Consider the following 13,480-nt stretch of genomic DNA (forward strand, 5'->3'; position numbering starts at 1 on the left):
ATAGAGCACTCTCTTTATACGCAAAGGGCCAGAGATCGATCCCGGGTGCAGTCGATTTTTTTCTGAATCCCTGTCTACTCAGCAATGAATGGGTAGCTGAGTTTGTTAGATCTGGCGAAAAGTCACCATCGACCCCTCTTATCACCTCATCCACCCCCTCTTATTATAACTTCACGTCTCTCTCTTACTCTTCAATGCTCGCTGCCCTCTAATGTGTGTGTGTGGGGGGGGGGGGGGGGGGGGAGGAGGGGGGGGGGGTAGGAGTTGCGTGTGTGTATCAACGCCACGAACAACTCGATCAACGCCTTGGGCGATGCCATTATCTCCGTTAATGGGGATAAATTTCAAATTTTATTAAATTATCGAAGTAACAATGAAGTACGGTGAGCAAATAAAGAAGGCATCACCCCTCTTCTCTAATTAGGTTACAATTTGAAATGAGTGTGACTACTCCGTGTGTTTTACTCCTGTAGGCCACGGTTTTCATCGTGTAGCGGTCTTTAACGGTTCAAGAATGAACGATCCCACGCTCTAAAAGGTCAAACCGGTTCGAATTTCCAACAGTCTCTCAGGAATGTTCAATGTCGAAAAGGACCGGTCCTAGGACCGGGGACCGGTCCTTGCGGTCTTCATTTCCCAAGGACCGTAGGACCGTGGTCCTTAAGCTTGCCAAGGACCGCCCCGCACTAGTGCCAGGCACCATTTGAACCAATAGAGCCACGCCCCTGAGATAGATTTAAAAGAGTAATAGTGAAACCGCGCCTGAAAAAGCCATCACTAGATCCTGACGTCATGGAAATTTTATTTAAAAAATCATTGAAAAAGTCGTTGCCAAAAGATTACACGAGTATCTGACAAACTACAACATGTAACCTGTTTTTCACTCCGCTTATAGACCATTGCACAGTACAGAAACCGCTCTGTTATGTCCACAGTGACATAATTAATTCTATGTTGTTGGTGTTGCGGAATCTCATTGCGGCTTTCGACACAGTCGATCAAAACAAATTAATTCAGAAACATATTGAAATCAATAAAACTCCGTTGAAGTGGATTTCGGCTTACCTTAAATATATAACACAATCTCGCTCATTGGACAAGTTGTATCAGATCCCCATCAATATCGTTGCGCTGTCCCTCAGGGCTATATTTTGAGACCACTCCTGTATTCTTTTTATACTGCACCAATGACGTACATCATCGAGTCACTCGGTATATATATATACAGGGATGGCTGGTAATAATGGGCAGGGTGGGCAAATACCAGCCTGTTTTTTCAAGTTATATGCTGTATTACGAGGTCCAAAATAATCTAATTTAAATTAGATAAATTCAAAAGTTAGTACTTAAACTTGAAACTTCGTACTGAAATCAATTTGTGTGTATTTTTGATAGATTGAGAATCACCATGCACCCCGTAATACATAAACCAGGATACGCTCCTGTTCTTTTTTTTTATCAACCCCCCCCCCCCCCTCTCCCAACCACTCCACTCCGCCCACATCGTCATCCCATCGTCACGTCGCCTGACGCTGAACTCCGAGTTTGCTGTCTGGCCTCTCTAGTACTAGGTCGGGCTAATTCAAATGAGCCCACCTTATAAACAAAATGCAGATTTTGGCAAACGTACTTTTTCTAATTTATTGCCTTACTTGTGCTGGTACCATTGATGTAATGACATTGGGAAGATTCCAGTATTGAATTTAATTTATTAATTTACTAATATATCAATTTAGTATTAACTTGTGTTGTTTTAATATATTTGTTTAACCATTTAAATTTATTTTTTTCTCGTTTTCTTTAGTGCTTCTCAAAACTCATTTATTTAAATTGTTTTCTTATTTGATTTTTTTTTTTTTTTTTTTTAACAAATTAATTTGTTCTTTTTTTTTTTTCTTCAAATTCTTAAAGTAATTACCGCTGTATTTTTATTGAGATACTAAATATTTTTGCAAAACAATGTAATTTTCTATTGCATTTCCTCTAATAAAACAAAACACTTTTATTCAAAGGTCACGACTAAATAAATATATAAAATACAACCACCATTTTGGTTTTCTCAACAATTGAATTAGTGTACGAGAAATACTCTTCTGAGAAAAGAGAGAGAGTTGAATTCTAAGAGGAAATAGATACGTTTAAAGGAAGGGTGGGCAGATTCCGTACTTGCCCGTCCTAAAGCTAATACATACATAATAAGATAGTTTGCGATGAAGAGGCGGGAAGCTAGGGGTTGGTTGGGTAAGGAGTAAAGATAACACGGTCGTTATTGTTATCGTCTAACGAATGCATGAGGAGAGATTAGTAGCAATATTTTGTCTTAATTGTATTGTATGAATTATTGGCGAAAGCCTAAGATTAAATAAACTTTGTTTTTGTTTGTCTTTTTTTTTTTTGACTATGGAACTCATACTTAATAGCAGACCTGCCTACTTGAAATAGGAAAATAAAAATCGTAGTTTTCAGGGTTAATAAAATCGTAGATATTTTAACTACCCTTTAACAAAATCACCGGAATTTTCGTCTATTATAGGTATCAAATTTTAAAAAACGAGAAAAACTGATTGGAAACGTAATTATGTTGGTGGTGGTAGTAATGATGATGGTAATACTCGTATTATTATTGTTATTATTATCATTTGTTATTATTATTATTATTATTATTATTATTATTATTATTATTATTATTATTATTATTATTATTATTATTATTATTATTGTTATTATTATTGTACGTATTGGTGGTATTACGTTGTTTTTTGTTTTTTTTTTTGTGTGGTTATTAATGGTATCAGTTTATTGTTTGGTTCCATTTATCATTTTTTTTCCACTTTCATGTATGTTGTCATCAAATTTTATGATTTATTGGCGAAAGCCTAAGATTGAATAAACTTTGTAATATCGTATTGTAATCATCATTGTCGACGACATCGTCGTTGTCATCATAATCATCATCATCATTAACAACAACAACAACAACATTAACATCAAGTACTACAATAGAAATAAAAACAATATCAACATCATCATATAATTTCCGTCATCGTCTCCACACCTATCATTCTAACCAACAGCACCATCAAAACCACTACCATAATTACATCCTCCCTCACCGTCTCCTCTTCCTCCTCCTCCTCCTCCTCCTCCACCACCACAACCGCTACCACTATTCCAACCACTACCCCCACCGGCACAATCATTCTAACCACCAAGAGAGCAGTAAAATTATGCAATTTGAGCTCTGAATGAAACTCGAGTCATATTGCTGTTGTTGCTTCTCGATAAAAACTTTACAGTTACTACGTACTACTGAAAACCAGTAATGTAACAGAAATATTAATCTCGCAGTTGAGGGATTAAAGCATCTCTTTAATTTTTCGAGTGAACGAGATGGACTTGTATTGTGAAGGTGTTGTCGCATTATGTCTCTTCGCTTTAATTTTTTGTTGTATTCTCTTTCGTGATTCATTTTTGATTACGTTTGGAATAATTAAAATCTACTGGTATTGTCATTGCATTGTGAATGTGATTATTTGTGGTTGAAATAAATTTTTTTTAAGGCGAACAAAGCAAACAAACAAACAAGACAAAACAAAAAAAAAACCAAAAAAAAACAACAACAACAAAAAAAAAAAAAAAAAAAAAAATATATATATATATATATATATATATATATATATATATATATATATATATGACCGACTCATCTTTGCCCGACCACTATAAATAGGCTAGAACCGCCACTGTATATATATATATATATATATATATATATATATATATATATATATATATATATATATATATATATATATATATATATATATATATTACTTTATTCATTTAAAAAATGGAAATTCGTTTACAGACGTGACATGCATGAAAATGTATAAACACAAAGTTGAGAATCTATGGCGACACTGTATACTTATAATATATATATATATATATATATATATATATATATATATATATATATATATATATATATATATATATATGTAAATATTATTCAACAAAAGGTTAATGGTATCATCGACACTTCTATTTGGTTGATATGCAAATTGTAATTGTATCAACTATATTCAGCTTTTCATCCAGGACAAGAGCCGACAGTGAAATTAAATGTTGAAAACTGGCGTCTAGCAATTAATACGTGGATGTAAGAATATAAACTGAAATTAGATAATTCTAAAACAGAACATTTATTGATTGGCATCAATAACTAAAGAAAAAAATAAAATTGATAGTATTGATTTAAGGCGACTCAAAGTTGAATTAGAGCAATCTGCAACAGTAAGAAATCTTGGCGGATTCTTTGATTCTAAGGCTTCAATACAGAATCACACAACAAAAACTTGCCAATCTTGCTTTTTTCACTTTTGAAATATTGGTAAAATTCGACATCTTCTGAATGAGAGCACTACACAAATTATAGTTCATGCTTTGGTAACTCTCTCGTAATTCATTGCTTTTAGGTGTGCCATCCAAATTGATACAACGTTTGCAAACTATTCAAAAACAGAGCAGCAAAACTGATTGAAAAATCTAATGACCATACAAAAGAAATTCTATATAATCTCCATTGGTTGCCAGTTAGTGAAAGGATTGTTATTTTTTAAATTGTAGTATTGTTCATAAATGTTTAAATAATCAAGCTTCAGTGTACCTCATGAATTTATGTCAATATTATAATCCAACACGGCCAGTGAGGTCGGCTAAAGACTCTCTTTTGTCCCAAGAACTAGATTATCCCTTAGTAATAAGTCTTTTTCTGTATGTGGCCCCATCTTGTGGAATGCGCTCTCCCCAGATGTAAAAATAATTAGGGTTGGTCAGTCTTAAACACAAAAACACCTTAAGACAGAACTTGTTTCTAGAGTGCAGTGGCGGTTCTAGCCTATTTACAGTGGTTGGGCAAAGAGGATTCGGTCATATATATATATATATATATATATATATATATATATATATATATATATATATATATATATATATATATATATATATATATATATATGATATATATTTTTTATTTTTTTTGTTTTTGTTTTTTTTTTTTAATAAATTTTTTTTTGATTTTTTTTTTCGCCTTTAAACAAAAAATATTTCAACCACCAATAATCACATTCACAATGAAATGACAATACCAGTAGATTTTAATTCTTCCAAACGTAATCAAAAATGAATCACGAAAGAGAATACAACTAAAAAATAAAGCGACGAGACATAATGCGACAACACCTTGACAATACAAGTCCATTTCCTTCACTCGAAAAATTAAAGAGATGCTTTAATCCCTCAACGGCGAGATTAATATTGCTTTTACATATTTCTGGTTTTCAGTAGTACGTAGTAACCTTAAAGTTTTCATGGAGAAGCAACAACAGCGATATGACTCGAGTTTCATTCAGAGCTCAAATTGCATAATTTTTACTGCTGTCTTGGTGGTCAGAATGATTGTGCCGGTGGTGGTAGTGGTTGGAATAGTGGTAGCGGTGGTGGTGGTGGTGGAGGAGGAGGAGGAAGACGAGGCGGTGAGGGGTAATTATGGTAGTGGTTTTGGTGGTGCTGTTGGTTAGAATGATAGTTGTGGAGACGATGACGGAAATTGTATGGTGATGTTGATATTGTTTTTATTTCTATTGTTGTACTTGTTGTTAATATTGTTGTTGTTGTTGTTAATATGATGATGATGATGATGATGATGATGATGATGATGATGATGATGATGATGATGATGTGATGATGATGATGATGATGATGATTATGATGACAACGACGATGTCGTCGACAATGATGATTACCATACGATATTACAAAATTTATTCAATCTTAGGCTTTCGCCAATTAATCATACAATTTGATGACCACATACATGAAAGTGGAAAATAATGGCAAATGGGACCAAACAATAAACTGATACCATTAATAACCACCAAAAAAAAATACAACAATAGTAATACCACCAATACGTACAATAATAAATATAATCAATGAAATAAATAATAATAATAATAATAATAATAATAATAATAATAATAATAATATAATAATAAATAATAATAATAATAATAATATATAATAATAATAATAATAATAATAATAATAATAATAATAATAATAATAATAATAATAATAATAATAATAATAATAATAATAATAATAATAATAATAATAATAATAATAATAATATTACCATCATCATTACTACTACCACCACCGCTACCACTATACCACCATCACCATCATTATTACGTTTCCAATTAATTTTTCTCGTTTTTTAAAATTTGATATCTATCAAAACAGACGAAAATTCCGGTGATTTTTTTAAAGGGTAGTTAAAATATCTACGATTTTATTAGCCCTGAAAACTACGATTTTTATTTTCCTATCTAAAGTAGGCAGGTCTGCTATGACAAGTATCAGTATCAGTTCCATAGTCAAAATAAGACAAACAAAAACAACGTTTATTTAATATTAGGCTTTCGCCAATACTTCATACAATATAATTAAGACAAAATAATGTTACCAATCTCTCCTCATGTATTCGTTTGACTATCGTCACAATAATTACCGTGTTATCTTTGCTCCTTACCCAACCAATCCCTTGCTTCCCGCCTCTTCATCGCGAACCATCTTATGTATGTATTAGCTTCAGGACGGGCAAGTACGGAATCTGCCCACCCTTCCGTATTTCCTCTATAACTTAGAATTCAACTATCTCCTTACTCAGAAGAGTATTTCTCGTATACTAATTCAATTGTTGAGAAAACCAAAATGGTGGTTGTATTTTATATATTTATTTAGTCGTGACTTTTGAATAAAAGTGTTTTGTTTTATTAGAGGAAATACAATAGAAAATTACATTGTTTTGCAAAAATATTTAGTCTGGCAATAAAAATACAGCGGTAATTACTTTAAGAATAATAAAAAAAAAAAGAATTAACAAATTAATTTGTTAAAAAACAAAACAAAAAACAACAACAAAAAACAACAACAACAACAACAAACAAATAAGAAAACAATTTAAATAAATGAGTTTTGAGAAACACTAAAGAAAACGATGGGAAAAAAAAAGAAATAATTTAAATGGATAAACAAATATATTAAAAACAACAAAACTAATACTAAATTGATATAATATTAGTAAATTAATAAATTTAATTCAATACTGGAACCTTCCCAGCACAAGTAAGGCAATAAATAAGAAAAAGTTCGTTTGCCAAAATCTCTATTTAGTGTACACTGGTTAATAAGGTGGGCTCATTTGAATTAGCCCGACCTAGTACTAGAGAGGCCAGACAGCAAAATCACCGTCAGGCGACGTGACGATGAGATGACGATGTGGGCGGAGTGGAGTGGAGTGGTTGGGGGGGGGGGGGGGGGGGTGATAAAAAGAACAGGAGCGTATCCTGGTTTATGTATTACGGGATGCATGGTGATTCGCAATCTATCAAAAATACACACAAATTGATTTCAGTACAAAGTATCAATTTTAAGTAGTAACTTTTGAAATTATCTAATTTAGATTTGATTATTTCGGACCTGGTAATACAGCATATAACTTGAAAAAACAGGCTGGTATTTGCCCACCCTGCCCATTATTACCAGCCGTCCCTGCTAGAGTGTATGAATAGTGTCGCATATAGAATACGCCTTAAATATAATTTAATTTAAGTTTTTTTAAATTACAATTTTGATCTTAAGTTCAGATTGTCAATTTTCATTGTATGTATCTATATCTAAACTTTAAAAAAGATTTTGTTATAATTAATCAATTAAATGTTTTTCGTTAGAATAAGTTCTTAATGTTAGTGAGGAATATCGGTGTAAGGATGTGTGTGTGTGTATGTTCGTGTGTGAGTGCAAATGTATCTTTGTGTGAGTTTGTGTGTGTGTGTGTGTGTATGAGTGTTAGTTTCTTTATAGGGTGTGTGTTCTCAAAATTGTCAATGAATGAATGTGTCACATAACAATGATTCACCTTTATTTTTCTAAAGTTTTATTTTAGTAATAAAAAAGCTCAATTTAATACAAACATAAGAACTGAGTTCGTCTCACTCCAGGTATATTTGGGCAGGCTTAGAAAAACTTTACTTTCTAATATTAGATTATCATTCCTTTTATATCCTTCTCTTTGAATTCATATCATATTATGAATACTTTTCTTTCAACCTTTTGTCACGTAGCAACTTATTATAAAACTGATTGATTTAATCTTCGTTACTCACTTCTCTCAATAACTTACGCCTGACGACCACAATATTCCACTCCTCATATTATCTATATTTTCGAGATCTAGCTATATCTTATTCTCGAGACTTTGTGCAGCACCTCATATTATTGTCCAATACTGCATGACTTATCACAGCAGCAAAAACAACTCAGACTTGACAACCATAGCTGCTCAAATACGGACGCGAAGAACAAAATGAAGTGACAAAGAAATGAAATCATGCATAGAATTAAATCTCAATCAATAGATAATCACAAAAAGAAAATAGATGAGATTGTGACATAAATAAATAGTACGAGTGACAGTATGAAAATGTTCAAAGCTGTGAATACAATCAAACGACAAAAATCGCATAATAGACTTATAATCAAAGATAAATGTAATAAGACCTTATGTAATGATAAAGAAATCATAAACAATATAAGCGTGTACTACACTGAGAAATACAAGGGTATTCAAGAAGTGGAACCATTCGAGTCTACCAATTCAGAGCTTGAATCGCCTATAACGCCCCAAGAAATAAGTGAAGCCATACAAAAGCTCAATAACAACAGATCGCCAGGTCTAGATGGTGTTAAAGCAGAAGAATTAAAATGTCTTGACGACGAAGGCAAGCAAATACTAGCTGATATGTATAATAAGGTATTTAAGACAACAACGTTCTCAATCTTGGAAGTGGACAACTCATTCTGCTAAACAAACCAAATAAAAAGAAAGGCGCTTTAGAAAATTTGCGACCAATCGTTTTATTATCCACGCTAAGAAAAGTTTTAAGGACAATCACGCTCAACAGAATTAGAGAAACGGTAGAGGAATATCTTTCGCCTTCACAAAGCGGGTTTAGAAGAGATTGAAGCACTGCAGACATAGTATGGGCCCATCGATAGCTGAAAGCCAGAACGGAGAAATATAAGGAAGAATTTACCATACTTGGAATCGATAGGAGTTCAGCTTTCGACACCATGTGTAGAACCAAGTTGTTATCAATCCTTGACTCATTCTTGGACAAGGATCACGTGAAGCTCATAAGATACCTATTTTCAAATACTACATTACAATTTGAATCCGCCAGAGAATTAACAACAATATCAACCTCAATTGTATCCCGTCAAGGGGACAGCTTGAGTCCAATTCTATTCACGATATACCTCGAATCAGCCATGAAAGATTTAAGACCAAAATTACCACCAATAAAGAAGATCACTCGTGAATTGATATACGGAGATGATACAGATCTAATCTTTGAATCAGAACATCAAGCGAAAATATACTTGCCAATAATACCAAATATCCTAGAAGCATGGAATCTGAAATTGAATCAATCCAAAACAGAATATACAAAAATCAACAGAAATTTAAATGAATGGAAAAGTGTACGTAAACGAGGCAATTTGATCAACGAAAATGAAGACATCATAAAACGAAAGCAGCTGGCCACCAATGGAAAAACCAGGGTCCAACGCCTGAGTCAATAATAAAAGAACAGCGATGGGGACTATTTGGTCACATATTGCGTCGAGAAGGTGGCATCCCAGCCCAAACTGCAATGACAGAATATTTCCTTCATAGCAACACATATGTAGGGAGACCAACACCATTACTAGTAACTACCCTTAACCAGGATCTCTCTACATATCAGAAATTTCTGGATTCAGATTAGGCCGAATTAATTCCCGAAGAACTAAGAAATACTGCAGTGCTTCCGTACTAGAGTCACAACAAGATCTTGACAGCCTCAAAACTTTGGCCCAGGACAGTGACCAATGGAAACAATTAACAACATGGATGGAGAGAGCAACTATACTTATCGACCATGACTGAATCTCTCAGCAAGCGCCATTCGGACTGCGAAGCTTACTACTACTACTCATATATCTTTTTTATTTTCGCCATCAAGACGCCGGAGCTTCCTTGTTCAATATTGCCAGTTCGACTACTGTCAAGAATTTATCAAGCCCGGCTCGTGACGGAAAAGCATTGTAAGCACTCTCAGACTGGAAGTGGAACCCCACAAGTCCGCCCACTATATCTAGTTATCACCATCTCAGCAAATTCGCATAAGATAAGATCCTCATTTGTACTGTGATCACCATTCATTTATAAGAAGATTCATTTAATTAAATATCATCTTTCTATTCATATCATCTTAAACAACTCATTTGTTCTTTTTTTTTTTTTAAGTAACAAGTAAATTCTAGGAGCCTTATTTATCTCATCTTTGTTTTATAAATGTAATCGAGCTAGCTCTTGAGCGCTCATCAGACCATGACAGAATGTTTGAAGGACAATTAATATTGTAACGCGCCGCTGCGCACTTATGTGGAAGTTGAGCGCTATATAAGTGACTTATTATTATTATTATTATTATTACTATTATCATTATTATCATTATTATTATTATTATTATTATTATTATTATTATTATTATTATTATTATTATTATTATTATTATTATTATTATTATTATTATTATTATTATTATTATTATTATTACTATTATTATTATTATTATTATTATTATTATATCTGCACCCAAGATTGATCTCGGTTCCTTTGCGCGTGAAGGGAATGCTCTACCAACTGAGCTATTGGGAGCCCTAAACAGTTCATAAGTTATCAAAATCTACACAACTATCACATATCTAGATAATAATAAGTTAACTGTCTGTCAATAAATGTTTCAAATTGGTTCAAAGAACACGCATTTTGGGTGTCAAAACAGAGACAATTCCCACTATGCTTAATGAAATAAATAAGTTCTATTTTACTTTTGGTCTGAAATCTTGGAATATTCTATATTTTATTTACACAACCTAATAGGTAAATTTCAAACGCATTGATTGGTATAATATATTATGCAATTCTAGAAAATGTATGGATTTACGTCGTTGTAAATCATCTTTAATTAAGAGGTTAATTAGACCCCTAACTCTTCTGTATTTGAGAGCAGGTAGATCAAGGAATGTTAAACTTTCAGCTAGATCTGACAGCTCCAGCTTCCAAATTACAACTTGGTGGACAGGGAGATCAAATTTTTTGGACTCTATCTGGGATCAATGTACATGGTGTCCATAAAGTCGTTCCATCATTTCAAAGACTTTTTAATCAAAAACCGTTATAGATATTTGCATCTGGTTTTCGTCATCTGCTAGGGAAATCCATAAATGTATGCCCCAGTAGTCAGAGACCTACATTACGTCGCCAAAGTTAGCAAAATCAACATGAACTTTAAAAAACCTCATTTTTCGTTCCTGTTGTGGAATAGTAACATTGCGACGTAAGTCTTTGTGTAATGCTGCTGCATGAAACGGAATTTCCAACTGTAACTCCATGTTTCATTGTCTAGTTTGACAGTGACAGACCATTAAAGAATTAAAGGACATGAACACGAAAAATAAAATCCGGGTACCTAGGTCTAAAATTGCGTAGAGACATAGTGCCAGAGATTGCTCACGCTCCTGTCAACCAAGCGTTGTCTATGAAACGGATCAGAAGGTGCCGTACACATTCGAGCCTAATCTGCACACAAAGCGGTTAGCGCTCAACATTCCAAAGAGCACGGGCATTCAAAAGAGATTGTTCAAAAGATTTTGAGATAATAACTCACTTGTTTCTTTAAAAATCCCGCACCTAAAAGATCGCTTGCTCTGAAGCTTTTTGTACAGTAGATGGCACTAGACTTCCTTGTGCTGCTGATGAAGATGAAGGTAACGTTTCTATTCTCGCCCTAATCGACAATTCTATACTTCTAAAGCGTCTGTCTATAACTTTCGTACGAAAAGGAACTGTAACAGATTGGTTTAGATCTTATTTAACCGACCGGTGGCAATCGATTCTGGTTGACGGAAACGTTTCTACCCTTTTCCTTTGAGTTTTGGGGTACCTCAAGATCAGTCCTTGGCCCCTTTTTATACACTTATACCCAACCTCTTGCTGGTGTCATTATTTAAAAAAAGAAATTATGCCTTTTTCGCCACGATATCATAAGATATCGTCGCCTAGGCATTCCACGAAGGTATATATAGATACATCACCAAACAAGATGTCTGATGTCAACAGGAATCACCCATATTGTCCAAGTGAGTAAATTGGGGGTTAATAATCTTGCTCAAGGAAAAAAAACGAAAGTGCCTGAAGCGGGGTTCGAACCCGGGTCCTTCCGGGTCACAGTGCAATGCCTTAACCACTCGGCCACTTGATTAGGCAATGAAATATTAATTATCGCATGTATGCTGATGATACACAGCTTTATATGTCAACTAAACCAGCGCTTGCGAATGGTCTAGTCTCTTCCATGGAAAATTGCATTGAAATTGTCAAGAATTGGATGCCTGTGAATAAATTGAAATTAAATGAAGAAAAAATTGAAGTCCTTTTCCGCAATCCAAAAAAGCTCAACATCCCTTCAAAAAAAATAAATGAAACGATCTATTTCGCAGAAAAAGCTAGAAACTTAGGCATATACTTTCAATATGACTTACCCATGGAATAAAACATTAACTACCTTAGTAAAATATTGCTTTTCAAATTTAGAAAGATTTCACAATTATCAAAGTTTTTAAATAGTACTGCCCTGAAAATTCTAGTTTCATCATTTGTATTTTCTAGGATAGATTACTGTAATTCGCTCCTTCATAACATTCCAAACTATCTCCTTCACAAATTGCAGCGCATCCAAAATCATTCTGTTAGATCATTCTAAGAAAAAGGGCAAGAGATCATATTATTACACCCATCTTATTGTCACTTCACTGGCTACCTGTTAAATTAAGACTCAAATATAAAATTGCTGTTCTTTGCTTTAAATGTATCAACTGCTCCTTCATATTTATGCAACCTTATTTCATCGTACTCTCCTTCCAGAACTTAAAAATCTAGTGATCATCTTCGATTAACTGTTCCCAAAAAAGGCTCCAAAAGTTTTCAGATAGGTCTTTTTGTCGTGCTGCCCCTTCTATTTGAAACTCTCTTTCAATTTCCTTAAGAAAATGCAACACAGAAGCTACTTTTAAGACAACTAATAAGACTTATTTTGTTAGGAAATATTTGATAGATTATAACCAATTTCCTTTTAAGGGTTATTTTTCATGATATGAACGTCTTCAGCATGTTTTGTGTACCTATGACCTCCTATTGTAGCTTTGATGTTTGTATTGAACAGACGCCTAGAGCTGTATGGAATAGTCGCGGTATAAATGATCTACATTATTATTATTATTATTATTATTATTATTATTATTA

This window comes from Berghia stephanieae, chromosome 1, assembly GCF_034508935.2.
Source record: "Berghia stephanieae isolate SIO BIC M18660-M18661 chromosome 1, UCSD_Bste_1.3, whole genome shotgun sequence".
In the NCBI taxonomy this organism is placed as follows: Eukaryota; Metazoa; Mollusca; class Gastropoda; order Nudibranchia; family Aeolidiidae; genus Berghia; species Berghia stephanieae.